The sequence below is a fragment of the Neopelma chrysocephalum genome, unplaced genomic scaffold (assembly GCF_003984885.1).
Source record: "Neopelma chrysocephalum unplaced genomic scaffold, ASM398488v2 Primary Assembly neopelma1_75, whole genome shotgun sequence".
Classification (NCBI taxonomy): Eukaryota; Metazoa; Chordata; class Aves; order Passeriformes; family Pipridae; genus Neopelma; species Neopelma chrysocephalum.
Window position 1 is genome coordinate 4,605,591 of NW_020897736.1, and position 16,027 is coordinate 4,621,617.

At 35.9% G+C, this 16,027-nt stretch overlaps 1 long non-coding RNA gene across 1 annotated transcript; it reads right to left on the reverse strand.

The window, feature by feature from the left end:
- Positions 1–5,076: 5,076 nt before the first annotated feature.
- On the reverse strand, positions 5,077–13,765 carry LOC113970055. Its single transcript, XR_003535036.1, has 3 exons — positions 13,713–13,765; positions 7,764–7,894; positions 5,077–5,681 (listed from the first exon to the last, which is right to left on the reverse strand). It is a non-coding gene; the product is annotated as an uncharacterized LOC113970055 (long non-coding RNA).
- Between the last annotated feature and the right edge of the window lie 2,262 nt (positions 13,766–16,027).

The window sequence follows — 16,027 nt, forward strand, 5'->3', positions numbered from 1 at the left end:
ATTCAGACATATTAAGGTTTTTTATGTAACATATCCTATCTTTTGTATAATTCCTGTTAGGGCATACAGCTTTCAATATTATTTTTCCATCCTTATACATGCTTTTTCTGTTGTTACAGCATTAAACTTTATTTTAAGTTGTATTTGAACTTTATTGTTTTAAGTTATTTAAATGTTATTTATAAAAAAAGATACTTATTAAGCTGCATCTGTTTCATATGCTTTTAATTCTAAAGGAATAACAAAATGGTCTGGCTGAGATGCATGAATTTTTTTCTGTGACCAGACACAAAGACTAGTACACAACCCTCCTGCCAACATACATTGGATGGCAGACAAAAATGACAGCCTGCAGCAAACCACACAATAGACATCTCAAAAGAAACAATGCAAAAATCTTAAAAATCTTTGCCACATACTCTTGCTGATTAAAGGCTCAGAGTTATGCCAGGTAAAAGAAGGTTACAGTTCCAGCAGGTAATGGAAATAACTCTCAGATGGTAGAACCAAAACTCACAGAAATATGCACGAGCCTGCAGGACTAGTTTGAAACTGCAGCTAAAATCAGTGTGACCTGCTGAAGAAAAGACATCTTAGTTTTCCAGCTATTAAAGTGTTCAACTAAGCCCTACATGACTAATGCATTATATCATTTCATTCTGCTCAGTTTTCCCCACATGTTTTCTTGGTAGTGTGATAACCGCACTTAGATAAAGATCACCAAAAAAATTAGCTGAAGCAGCTGCCAGATGACTGGGATACAGTCAAGTTAATTAATAATGGTCTTAAATGCCCTATGCTGCATTACAAGTGTTTAGAGTCTACCACTTTTTCCTACAGGAAAAACTTTCTTTTTAAGAGCACTCACAGAAAAACAGCAAAAATTCTCTTTAACAAATATTTCTTTTTCTAAAAAAATACTTGTCTAACAAATAGTGTAATTTGAAAATTGATTGTGTTATTAGCAAGTCAAAAAACAAAGAAGATATAAAGAGATCCTTGCAGGAAAATGTGTCAGTACAGCTGTATCAGTGAACCTTCCCTGTGCTCTTGCTGGTTTATCTATCACATGTTCCATGATCACAACAGACTGTACTATGAAAAGCTTTTTTGCTGATAACTGTCTGCACTACTCTCTGTGAATACATAAACATGAAACCAAGTTCACACTCATGATCAACATTAACACACCAGCAGAAGTTTCTATACCTAAACTAGGTTAGTTGAAACTTTGAAATAAAAGTGAAAATAACATCTCATTAAGATTGTGCTTAAAAGCTCTACTGAAGTTTGAATGAAAATGTAAGTACACGTTAATATATAAATATATATGTAAAAAACCCTTAAAATTAAAACCAGATGTAGACAAGCTCTTTTAAAAGATCTTTTGATTATGTAATTGAAGGCTATAGAAACACAGTCATACAATCCTGAGCCCCAGCTGTAATTAGCCTTTACTGCTGACTGCTTTCTCTAATGAATCCCTATGTTACCATCATTACCAGGTAAGCCAAGGCTGCTTTATGTTTTACAGCTGTCATAACTGAAATGTGTCCTGTGAGGGAACTGTTCACAGAAAGACACCTGATGGTGCAATTCTTCAGTACCACAGTCATACAGCCTTAAAACTGAACAATTTTCAACGCAGCTTTATCTTAGAAAATCTCTTCTGAAACACTTATTTTTAACTCCGGAAAAAATCAGTTCAGTGCTAAAACTAGAAAATAATAATCAGAAGATGTGATGATCTACAGCAGCGAACTATTAAAAGACAAGGATAATAAAAAGAAGCTATTAGGATTTAACAGATATTCAAACAGATGTCAGAAATCCTCACAAAAGCTTATTACATCAATTACATCACAATTTAATGTTAACACCAACATACAATATACCATGTGGGAGGAAAGCACATTTGTATGAAAAGAAACAGATATTCCTTTCTAGATATGGCCCATTACTAACCTTTATATAACTAAAGGTTCAAGAAAACCCAAACAAAATGGTTATGAAAGTCAACCTCAGTTGTAATTTCTTTGCTTTTCCTTCAGAGGCATTGGCTTTCATGCAGCTTTTTTCTTTGTTTACCACCAACACTACACAGTGTGCACAGACTGGGGTTTGGGAGTGAAATACAAGCTCTGAGGGTTTAAGTGGCACCTACAACAGCCACTCACATTTCATGGGAACTGCTCCATTACACAGGCTCTTTAAATTTAATTAGCAAGGTTCTACTTAATTACTTATCTTTTGCATTAGTGCTGATAAACACTCTGGGACACAGCAATGGGCAAATCTCATCTGAGGAATCTCCCAGAAGGCTGCAGGATATCCATCCTTGGAGGTTTTCCAGGTCTGACTGGACAAAGCCCTACACAATCAGTGTGGGCTCCACTTTGAGCAGGACAAGAGACCTGCAGCACTCTGCCAACCTAAATGAGTCCAGATTCCATAGGAAAGTTATTTTTCTTGAAACGACTACACAAAACACATTTTCCACGTTATGGGGATAATTACAATTTGTCTCATCACTTGTGTGTCATTAAAGGTATGCAAAATGGTGTAAATACACAATAAAAAATGACAATTGGACAATTTCCATGACTTTTTAAAACACCTGATATGGTACAACACGGTCTCACTTTTAGTTCTGTTGCAAGTACTTTAAAACACTGCTCTGCACAGCATCTGTAATAATCAGATTACTACATGATCCATTAATTATTAAAATACACTTGTCTGTGTTTTAAATTACTTTTTGAAGAAAACATGTATATTCTCTTTGAATAAGCTGAAGCAAAATGTAAGTTAATATTAAATCAATAAAGTAATGAGAACCACAGTATTTCATTGCACTCAACGACCAGTATCTGAGTAGTCTAAATATTTCTGAGTCTAAATAAATAAGCCTAGAATATCTATCTCTTCACTACCAACTTTTCAAAAACCATAGTAATTTCATAACATATAATATGTAGAAAATAAAAATGACAGTTTAGATTTTCCCCAAATTAGGAAAACAGCCATCATCAGAATTGAGATCCATACTTAGAAATAATAATGTACTTTTTTTAAACTAACATTTAATAGCCAAAAAAAAAAGGAAATTCAACTGTTTACATCACTGGATGATTTTTAAAAGGTAATAGTTATTTAAATCACATGTTTACTTGAAACAGTGAAGAAGGTGAATTTGTTAGCAGAAGAAAAGCTAAATTCTTTCTGTTGTTAGTAAAATAATGCTGAGAATCAGGACTGTATTTAAAGCAGAAACTCAGATGGGAAAATATTCAAGGAGTTCCACAGGGTTTTTAACATGACATTCATATTAACTTTAATAATAACCCCACAGCAAAATTACTGAAAAAGCTTTTTAACACCATACATTGAAATTCATAGTCTTACATAAAATAAACCTTCAGAATTTAATTATAAATATTTGGGAGATGGGGGGGGTTAACATAGTATTAAAGCTATCAAGTGTTAAGTCTTGAGCTCTGTAAATAACTTCACAATAAATACCTGGCTGAGGAAAGCTGGCTTGTAAATCTCAAGCATTCCAGACGCTGAAATTCCATAACTGCTTACATTCCAGACCTAAAATGGGAGATTTCCTTCAATTCTGTTTGGAAGGCAGATCCTAGCTTACCAAGATTCGTTGTTTCATTAAGGAAACTCTTTTATTTAGAGGCCTGGCACTTCAAAAGGATGTCTCTTCACACAGAGGGGAAAAAAAATACTCACTTAGATAAAATGACTTCCTCATGAGAATAACTATTTACCTCCAGTGCTAAGCAGAAAAGCAGAGTCAGAATGAAGATGCATAAACTTGTCACATAAAGGTTACAGTGTATTCAAGCTGAAGTCCAATATGAAATAACAATCCTCACTTTTACAATCATTCCTCAAACAGTGTTTTAGTGAAGATGGGGAAAGACCTGAACACTGAGATTTATTCAGTGTAGGTCAGATCTTGGGGGACACCAGATACCCAGGGGTTGGCTGTTGGTACCTAGTGACAACTCGAAGGGTCAGGTTAAGTTGGCTGCTGAAATTCAATGTATTTCAATAGAAAGTACATACCTAATGTACTCAGCTCCAGGAGGAGAGCAGGTGTCTGCATTACCTGGTACCCAGATAGCTTTGTGAAACTCATGACAAGTTCTCTTTACATGGAGCAACAGCTTCCTCAGCTTTGAGGAGTTAGGCTGGTCAGTTTTAAGGGCTCGGTCCTCTGCAGACTAAGCTTTCTGGAGCTAACAAAGTGTGCAAAATTAGGAAATACTTGTGTTACTTGGGTGTTCAGAATAGTCTAAGACTAAAACACAAAAACATCTTTTTCAACCTCTGCAAAGTAAACACTGAAAACAGCTCATTCTACAGACCAGTCTTCAGTGGTTTGCATCTCAGTTTTGTGACCATGTGCCATAGGCATGGTGTGATGTTCACTGAGCAACTCCTGCAAGTCCTTATGGAATGTCTTATTTCCATATTGTTGTTTTTATACAGAAGCAAAGGCATTACTTCCAGCCTATATCCCCCACCACAGTTCTTTCATTCTCCCACCTTTATTTGAAAGAATTTGTCTCACTTTATCCACAGAATCACAGACTGGTTGAGGTTGGAAGGGACCCCTGGAGGTCACCTGGTTCAACCCCTCTGCTCAAGCAGAGCCATCTGGAGCCAAGACCACATCCAGACATTTTTTTTAATATCTCCAAAGAGAGAGACCCTACAACCTCTTTGCACAACCTGTGCCAGTGCTCAGTCACCCTCACAAGAAAAAGATGTTCTTTTAGCTGGTGCCCATTGTCTCTTGACCTATCTCTGGGAAACACTGGAAAGAGCCTGGCTCAGTTCTCTTTTGCACCCTCCCTTCAGGTATTTATTACATTGATAAGTTTTCCCCTGAGCCTTCCCTACTCCAGGCTAAACAGTCCCAGTACTCCCAGACCTTACTCACGGGGGAGATGCATCAGTCCCTTAATCACCCTTGTGGCCCTTCACTGGACTCTCTCCAGTTTGTCCATGTCTCTCTGTAACTAAGGAGCCCAAAACTGAACACTCCAGGTGTGGTGTCACCAGCCCTGAGTAGAGCAGAAGAATGACTTCCCTATTCTTCCAACTAATCCAGTAATATCTTTAATACCACTAGAAATGTTTTTTATAATGTTACATCGTATAATTTTAATTAGAATTCAGGACCAACTCTCTTTACAATTACAACTGGCTGTCTAAGCATAAACACAACTCACTATTACCTTGGACAGCACCAGTTTGGATGGTCAAGAATCTAGTCATCAGCTACTCACTGCTGAGTTTTCAGGGCTCATCTACTGGCCTTTGAAACCTGGCTCTGCTACAGATTTCTCATATAACTTCAAGCAAGCCATTTTCAGTGTCCTATTTGATAAGTAAGAAAAACAAGTTTGAGCCTGATACACACTGCTAAAACATCAAACACACACCCACAGTGGCTTTAAATTACCTGACTAATCACACCAGGGCAGCAGAGGAGCTGGAGCTGTTTCTACCCACACTCACAGTGACTTCTGTTGCTACAAAGGACACCACACTGTTCCAGTTGGGTTGTTGTCTCTGTTCAAGGTGGCAAACAGGGTTGGCAGCTTGTTTCTGTCTGCTGTGATATTACAGCACAGCACAGGAAAACTGGATGAGAGCTGCAGAAGAAAGGGAACATTTGCAAACCACGGACACTCAATTCAATGTAAGACACATTAATATGAGAGCCAACCTGCTCATGCACCCATTCCTAGGGATTTCACAAAAAAACTAGACACCAAAGTGGATCTGGACACGTAACTGCCTTCTCAGTGGGCATACAAGAGAATAAGTGATTATTGAACAAAACTGTGAACACCATGAAAGCTTAAAGCAATAAGGTAGATCACTGAACAGGGTATTAACAGGGAGGGCTAAAATAGTGAGGCTTCTCCCTTTTATTTTATTGTCACGGGAAAAAACAAGTCATTATATCTTGGCAAGAAACATGAAGAAACAACAGCTTTGGTGACTTCAAAATTACTGTCATTAAAAAGACTCCCTATGGTTTGAAGTGTTATTATAATCAACAGCTGAGGTGATTTATTGAACCTGCTTCAAGAATAATCACTTTCTACTCGGTTTCATATTCTTGTTCTCATATACTAGTAAAGTAATACAATGACCAATATCTAAAAGTAAATATGATTATATCAGAACAAAACCATTTGAATGTATAAAAATTACACAAATGTTTCCACTGGGTTTAGGCTTTGAGATTTAAAAAAATACCCAAATGTTCCCCTGTTCAAAAACATGTATACATTTCTGTTTCTAAAAACTGTACTGCAAAGTGAGCAACACACAAAAAATGGAATCTGTAAACAAGAATTTCCTTTCAAGACCATAACTGGAGAGCAACACTGACTTTCAATTTTAAAGAAGCCACGTTAATTGTACTTGTAAAGAAACACTAAAGTAAAAAAGAAAAATTATTCTGGAAAGCTAACAGGCAACACATAATGACAATTTATTAAGCCCCAGCTGAGCATAGGCAATCCATACCAAGATTCTACAAAGCTGTATCCATTTGCAGAGACTAAATCCTTCAGCTGGGTCTCAAAGGGAACTTTGCTTAGAAAGCCCCACACGGGCTTAGAAAGCCCCCCACTTTAGAAGAGAAAGCTTTATGGGAATCATGGCACGGGACAGAACACTTCCCTTCCTCTGACATGTCTGCAGTACTTCATGCATTCAGGGTTTCCTGAGTACAGCATGTTCCAAAACTTCTCTCCTCAGCATTAACAGGCACAAGAGACAACCCTCTATCTTTTCCTAAGCATTGAACATAACTCTGGAGAAAATCAGAGTGATACCATTGAAAATGGCAGGGGCTGGGCAGTGGGAATGCACATTTATGAGTTTTCACTCAGATGTTTTCTTCTCAATTGTTTTGCAACAAAAATAAGGTTTTCCTACCTTGACAATGATCTAAAAGCAGAAAAGCATATGAGCACATGAAAAAAAACTGGGGGGGAGAAGGTAAGGATGGGAAAAATTATGGTTATGGTTGGTGAAGGAGGACAAAAAGGAGTAAGAGAAGACTGGTAGCATAAAATTATGGCTGTAGATGATTGAAGGAAAACAGTAATTTCAGGGAGGGGGAAAAGAGAAGAAACTGGCTCCCCTGAAGAAACAAAATGCTGGGTAACATTCGGAAAGGGAGCAAGTTAGAAGCAACACAAGCAGAAGAAGATTGAAAAAAGAAGTAAAAATAGTGGCCATGAGGAAGTACAGTAGGTTAGTATGAAACAATAAAAGGCAAGGTCTGATCCATCAGGACAGTGAAGACAAAGGCATAAATGATAGAGGTTGGAATGCAAGACATACTGAAAATGGGAGCCAGATACCAGAGAAAGAAGTAGAAAAAAGATTAGCTGTTATTAGTATTAGAAAACTGATAAACCAAACCAATCAGATTTTACTAGATGGAACATGAGCAGATCCTTTAAATACTTTGTAATATTGTTTACAGCTTAATCAAATGGAAGTATCAGCATATTGGCAGGACATATGTTTAGAGTTGACCAAAATTCACAATTCATTCTTAATTGCTTTAACATTTAGATTTTGTGCAAAACAAACTGAAAATATTCCTAATAATTCCTGTTGACAATTAAGATTTTGCAATGTACTCTAAGTTCTATTCCAAAATGTACAGTCACGTGCATTATGTGTTTAAAAATATTTACAAGACTTACTGGCTGCTGCAGAACTGGCAGATGCAGCAGTTTGTGTGTCAGCAGTAGCATCTTTACTGTATGATTTACTGTGGCAGCCTTAAAGCTTTTGAGATTCCATTTCTTCCACACCCATTTCCTTGGTTTTAGATCTGAAAAGAAAAAAACTTAATTTAGAAAAATGTTGATGTTAATTTTGAAAATCACCCTATGAATATTCCCAAATGAAATTAAAATTGCTTTATTTCCTGCCTAAAATGGGCAAATTTTTACGCCCACGGTCAACTTTCAGGCGTGGGTTCCAAGCCTGTTAACTGAAATAATTATATTCATAGAGTTAAAGTTAACCAGAACAGTTTTTGCTATCTCCCTTCTGCTTGGTTTTGCACATGGCTGAATATCCTTACTTTGTGGTTGTTCCAATTCTGGTAATTCAATACATTTGCATAGGTTTTGTTGAGGTTGTGAATTATTCTCACAGCAATACTTAATTGACTTTATTCCGTGGTTTTCAGTATTCATTCCACTAGAATTTTACACAGCTCCCACACCATAAGTCTCATGCAGATACAGAATTTCTGCCATAGCAGTGGTCTCCCAGAGTCTTGGGATTTTTTCTGGTCTGACTAAATTTCAGTTAAATCTGTCCATTATCTATTTATAGTGGTTACACATTACAGAGAATACTGTGGGCTTACCCAGCTCTTCCAAGTTAAAGACCCATTAGGACTTTGGAGCATATATAACTTTGATGTATGTAAACCTTCTCAAAATTAAATTTTCAGGGTGATCTTTTTCTACATACAATTTTCTCTGTCTGTAACTAAAAAGAAAATTCTGCCCAACAAAAAGTGACTGACAGAGAGGAAGGTTTTGAGAAAAATATTTCTGTATTTTATATCTACTTCAAAAACATATTTCTATTGCATTTGTCAATCAGCTTCAACATACAAGAAAATGAAATCCACATTGTCATGAAATCTAAATAAATGAGCAGTAAAGATAGAAATCTGCTCTAAATCTAAGTTTTGGAATGGATATCAAATGACATATGCAATCTAAAAATCATAAACTTTTACTGTCAAAACATGCAGATATTTAATGGTAATATAATACTACTTCCTTTAATGGTAATATAATACTACTTCCAATAGAAATTTCTAGGGCAGGTAGAGTCTGAATCCTATAAGAATATTTATAAAAAGTGGCCATTTTTTATAGAGAGACACCTTCAGGGCCACCTACAAATAGCTGCTTTTGCCAAAAACATTTTGAGATGTTTGATCCAGTTTTATTTTTCTTAAAGAGAAATAAAGCCATGGATAGTCAGCTCAGATTCCTCTCCAGGTTATGGTTTAAACTATCCATCCATATTTATATACCAACAACCAGTATTAAGAAATCATAATCATGATTATTACTGAGCTGAGAAAGCCAGTTTTGACAATAGTATTGCTAGTTCTGAATTTTCTCTGTATGTATATATATGTACACAATTACCAGGGGAAAAGCAGTAGATTCTCACTGAAATGCAGAGCTGGTAGAAGGAAAAAAAAACTATTAGTACCTGATAGCCACTGAAAAACTAAGTCTGCCAATGCCTCCTTAAAATCATCATCAAAACATTTAATAGATTCAGGAAATACTTCACAGAAAGCAACATAAATGACTTGCAATGAGCAACCAGGATATACCTGACAAAATAACTCTGCACCTAAAAAGTCTACAAAAGAGATTTGATATTACAATTTTTTTACTTAATGTAAAAATCTTCAAGTGAACTGTAGCAGTTGTAAAGACCTTTTGCCAAAGGAAAAAAAGTATAACCTTTTGTTATTTGTGTGAGACATTGGGCAACTGTACAAACAAGAGGGGAATTCACTTCTCAAAAACCTACTTTATCAATGTAAAAGTCAAAGTTCCCAGTTATGCCTGAACTGGAAGATGCTGATTTCAACAAATTACATATTTTCAACAAGTCCTTAGGGTTAAAATTAGGATGTGGAGTAAGTAATATTTGTTAATATTTAACTAATTATGATATTTAATGAAAATCAAGTAATTTCTTATAAGAACCTAATTTAATATTATAATTTAATTTTACTATTCACACTATCAGCCCCAAAAAAATCACTTTACTGACTGCCCATGATAATTTCTACCTTTTCCTCACCAGTTCTGATTGCTCCCTCTGGTTCCTACATGCACGTGCTTCCAGCTCTCTTCTGCAGCCAACAGCTGCCAGTCTGGATGCATGTCAATTGGCTCATGTGTCATGTTACCACTTTTATGAGCTGAAATGCAGCATCTACCCATATACCACTGAAAATGCTACTTGTGATCTTACCTGAGAAAAAGCATCTCTAGCATCCCCAGGAACAAGTAGAAAATGTGCCACAAAATCCTGCAATTCTGTCAAACAAGGGGTCTTGGTCAGGCTTCAAAGGGGGAAAAAATCAGGATAAAGGTGTGAGCATAAATTCAGCTGTAGCTGTGTGCTGTGTGATGCACAGCATTACTAAAGCTCATGCTTATGTACCCTGTGAGGTGAGGCTTTGACAACACAAAGCAATAGCACTGAAACACATATTTGTGTTTCCTCTCTTACTTCAATATGTTGTTCCTCTAAATGTTTAAATTTTTGAGTATATTGCAGTAGTTCCTGATTCAGAATAGCACTTGAAAACACTCATTATTTGAAGCATATGTTAAGTTTATCAGCCAACAATTAAGACAGAATCTAAGTGATGTGCTGAATCAAAGCCAGTGGACATCACCACAGTGTCCTGCCACAGGAATATTTTCCTTCTCTTCTTAATAAAGAACATAGTGATCACCTGAGGTAACAGAACCCATACACTTTTGATTTATTCTCTTAACCTAAATATTCCAAACTCATACCTTTTATAAATTTTAGCACCATTACACAAAATAAGCAAAGTAAAACAAACAGTCGGTTTCATCTAAAAGTTTGTTTTAAGCTTCATGATATAAAGCTGCTAAATAAACTAGTTCTTCATATGTTCCACTACAGCTCTTTAAAGTTACAGGAAAAGTTAATCTTGGGTCTACAGTTGATGCAGTTGAGCTTCATTAGTAAAACACTTGCAGTTTTGTACTTGGGGAATATGCAGCTTATTTGATAATAACAGATCTAAGAATACTTGAATTTAATTTATATATTAAAGTTTGGGAGAAACCACAATCAAGAAGAACCCTGAAACACTGCAAAAGATTATTTTGAGAGAAAGATACGTCTCCAAACTTTGAGAACAATTTTCTGTCAAAACAACGAAAAAATATTTGAGACGCCGAGTGAAGGGATTTAAAAAATCCTAAACCCATAAAGCAAATCAAAACTAGACAGAGGTAAAAGGTATAAGGATTTTAATTTGAAACACAATCCACAAGCACAGAGGAACTTCTTTCAGTTTGCAAAAATACTGAAGAGAAAAAACCTGCAGGGGAAATGCTTGGCTTTTACTGAGAAGAGCAAAAGAGCTGCTTTGGGTATTTCAACATTAGGTTGTCAAAACACAGGGACTGATGTCCACATGCCAGGTACCTGCAAAGCTCTCAATCTTTTACTGGTTTTTGTTTTGTTTTGTTTTGTTTTAATTTCCCATAAACCTAGGACTGAAAGTCAAAACATCTAAAGTTTAAAACACAAAAATGAAGGTACACAAAATTAGTAAGGCATCAAGTCACGCTTGTGACATTAAATTTACTACATAATTAAAAAATATGTAAGAAGAAAATGTTGTAAATAACCACAATGACAAAGAAGAGGAAGATACTGGACTAACATTTCCTTCTACTTTAGGAGGCAAGAACTGAGTCTAAGCTGTGCCAGAACTGTGTCAAGAAGTGCCAATAGGATTTTAATATTTCTTGCATCTTGCTTATCTGAGTATATTTGCACCTATTTTAACACAAATAAACAAAAATTTTTAATCAGTCCTGCAAAGGTGTGTGGATTTCAGAAAGCAGCATCAGCTTCTGGCAGTGTATTATAAATATCTCTAACAGGAAGAGCTGTAGATTATAAACTCATATAAAATTTTTATCCAGTGCAAGTGATAAGATCTCCAGCCATTCTTCGGGTGCCAAGGCATTAGGCTTTGCTTAAAAAGAATAAAAAGACATTTTATATTTTGTAGGACTAGTGATTACTTTTGTACATTTTCAACTTCAACTCTGTGTGTTTTTTTAACACTTTTTCTCAAAAATCTTGCATTTTTGCACATGCTTTGTGGTAAGTGCTATTGACAGGTCACTCTTTAGACACAGAGTTTATCAAGGCTGCTCAAGAATCTGAATTTTAAATCTCTCCTTCACTCTGCACAACTTGTTTTTATCAGCTTGACAGTATTTGGACTTGGATAAATGACAGGAATTAGGTTTCCTTCATTTATAAATGTGAAGCAGTCAAAATTCACTCAGAATATTTACAATATTCTTCAGTCTGATCAGTTAGTAACTATCTTAAAATAGATTGTGAAATTCAACCAGTGCAATACTAATTAATGATAGGTTAATGTGCAAAAAATTATTTTTATTAATAATAACAACTTAATATGCAAAATGGGTCAAAAGACAGGATTGCAGACTATGACTTCTCACTTGTCTGCAAGGGAAGTAACTAAAGTATTTAAAACCATACCTAATTCCCACTGAAGTGAGTAAAAGATAAAACCAGAGAGGTCAGGGTTGCAATAACACTCTAAACTGCTATTTACAATTTTTGTGGCTAAGTCAGTCATCATATTTACACAGTATTTAGAATTTCCCTTACCCAATATATCTCAATTCATGTAGCCTTAGAAAAATTGACTGATTTAATATGGTGTTGGAGATATTTCTTTGACTTCCAAGTCAAACCATATTCATTAGACAGAATCCTATGTACCTTTTTACATGTAAGGTAAAAAAAAATCACCTATATATTTCTTACATTTGACTTCTCAGCAATATATTTGGCAACTTGAAAAATGTTTAAATATTCAATTCATAATTAATGTTATTTCATACAATGATATAAACAATATTTCCAGCTAATTCATACTATGAACTGTGAATGTACTTCAGATAGGGAAAATGGTCTAAAACAGATACTTCAGGTGACTACAGATACCTTTGGAGATATAAAGAAATAAAAAGGACTTTTTCAAGTTGTTTTTTTTTCTCCCCCAACGAACATACAGAGATAGGTGTAATCCCATTTCTGGATCCAACAAAAAAAAAAGTGAAAATTTAATCTTTCTTGTCTCATCCATAAAAAGAATTAAAAATATGTAACACTCCTGTGCTTTCCCCATCTCACTCGTCTGAGTCAGAATTTCCTCTGCAGCAATTTGCTCTGTAACAATGTCTTAAAAAAATTAGCAAGGTTTAGGTAGAAATAGAGGCTGGTTTGATAATTTTGTTGATTAAAAGCTCTAATCAGGCAAAGACTTTACACATATCTGGATCTACATCTAAATGTGTCTGCACACAAAACATATCCCACCCTACAGTCCTGTTGCATCACTGGGATGATTGGAAGGCTTAAAAGTCACCATTTTGATCTTTCTATATGACTCATCTTTCCTTCATAACACCAAGAGCTGTGGAGAACAACGTGTTTGCACGGACTTTTGCCTGCACTTCATTTAGGACTGAAGAAAAATGCTCCTAAAACCCAGGCAGAACTGGGACTTTGGCTTATTAAACTTATTTAAATTATAAACTTAACTCTTACAGCCTGAGGGAAAGCTGTAACACTTATCTGGGCCAATGTCTTTCAGGTACTCTTTTCAAGGATGTTACTCTAGATAAGCTGGGCCACTGTAATGAAAATCCTTTTTCAGCACAATTCTCTAGTTCAGTGACATGGGTCAAATCTGAGAGCAGACTGATGTTCAGTGGAACATGTTCATACACACATTTACATATGACACTGAGGGAATAATCTTTTTGTAACTTACCCACCAAAGAGTAAGGCTCATCAAGGGAGAGACAACTCAGTCATTCCTTCTGCACTCAGCCCATTGTAAAAAGTTATTTCTGAAAATTACACAAATGCAAAGATTAAGTAATCTGTGAACTCTATTTTGCACAAAGAATTGTAATAGGAGTGTAAATGCATATAACATCTAAGAATCTCTAATTTTGGCACCATTGTAAGGAGACTGTGATTTCCTCCTGCCCCATGTGCTGCACTCAGAGGTGATTGCATCATCTCCAGGAGACAGAACAACTGAAACAGGCCAGGGAGGCCCATTAGAGCAGACACAGAGTAATTAAAAAGACTATAACGTTTTAGTTAGACAAGGAGATAACTCAAGAAAAAAGGGTCATTATGTTTCTAAAGAGACAAATAAAATCATGTGCCATTTAAGTTCTCAGAAAGGCCAGTAATGCCTTCCATCTGTTGAGCACAGCTTTGGAAGCACAGGAGGAAAGTCTGTTCCTTGATCTAGCACAGAATTCAAACAAGCAGCCCAAATATTTCAGCAAATTGTTGACACCAAAGGTAGTTGTTTGAAGTTAACCATCAAATTGATCACTTTCCTGAAATAACTTAGTAAGTGTTAATACAGAGTAATTCATGTGTTTTTAAACCCTCTGGTAGAGCTGAAAGACATCAACATGTTCTATCTTAATAGCAGGGCAGCAAGACAAATTATTTCTTTAAAAAAAAAATCAGTGAAATGCTATTGAATGTAAGGAAGCTATTAATACACATATGTACATTCTGTGATTCTGTGGCTTCAGGGTAAAAAGGAAAAAGGTAATAATAGCAATCAGAAATTAAAACAAATTAATATTTTGGTCTTACATTATTCCTAATTAAATGTTTCCATTTTTATGTCAAGTTGCTCTTTATACTGAAGTGTTCCACCCACCAAAATATTTTCACACATTTTTTGTTTCTTTGTTCCAGTGAGAGAAGTAGTTCTGGTTCAAAGCAAAACGTGAAAAATATGTAAGGGCACTTAATCAGAAAGGTAGAACCTCCATTTCCTTCTCAGTACCTCCAAAACTTCTATACTATTATTATTTATGCACTTCTAAAATACATACTGAAGAAAAAGCAACAAATCTGGCACTGTTTTTACAGATTTAGTTTTTAGTTCAGAAGTTGGAAGCAAGTTTCAGATTAGCCAAAGTGTTCACTGAAATCAATCAACTGGTATCTTCTGAGTTAAGTATAGTTAAAAAATCAAACTTTAGAGTTGCATCTGAGTAGAAATCAAGTGTGAGAAATGCTGGTTTGGAAAAGAGAATATTTTTTATTGTATTCTGAAATTAAGAGCCCCAAACAAAAGCGATACAGCATCCATTCCTAAAATATTATTTCAGTATCGCAGTTTTTGGGTAAATAACTGCATAGAATAAAAGTATACAAAGGAGTAATTCAGATTTCAGAACCTGATTTTAAATAATGAGGAAACTCAGTTTATTCCCAAACAAGTTCTGCACTAAGCACCCAAAGAAATAATTCAAAGAGGTGGTAAACTTAGCAAAACCTACTAAAATTAAGTTTGTCAAGAAAGAGTTTTAGAAACCATTATAAAAGTCTTCTTTTGTCTAATAAACATTTTTATTTTGGCATCATTAACTACTGAACATCACCAGGTATTGTCACAGTGTAAGGCAGTAAAAAACATGAATGGGGACACGTAGTTCTTTTTCCCTACTACTGCAATGTGTGACATGCTGCCAGCATGAAGAACTGATCAAGTCAAAACAAAACAAGTAATAACAGAATGCTGGTAGGCATTTTCTGCCACTGGATGTAATACCACTGAAGACAGTGAGGTTTTTGGGGTGTAACTGAGATCAAAGTTTGGCATAAAATCTGCCTATAATGTCAACTTTTCCCCCTAAAGCTACTGCAACTAATACATCGCAGACTTCATTTCACCGAGAGAAATATTCTCTATACCAAAATTACTGGTTTAGTTTAGTCACTTCAACCTAAAAATGCAGTTACTAAAGACTGAATATTGGGTAAATGCTACTGTGGGGCAGCATCCTCAACCAGGCCAAGAAATTTCACAGAGCAGATCCCATGTCCTCTTTGGAGAGAGAGAGATGCAGAACCAGCAGCAGGCACTCGGTATGCTGTAAGTATACTACTAGGTGGGGGAAAAATAAAGGTAAAAGAAAAATCCAACTGATCCAGCTTTCCGGGAGTTGCCAAGGGAGCGGCACAAAGCCTCAGCCTCCCGCCCCAGCGGTTTCCAGGCTGTCCCGGGCGGTGCCGCCTCACGGCGGGGGCAGCGATGGGCACATATCAC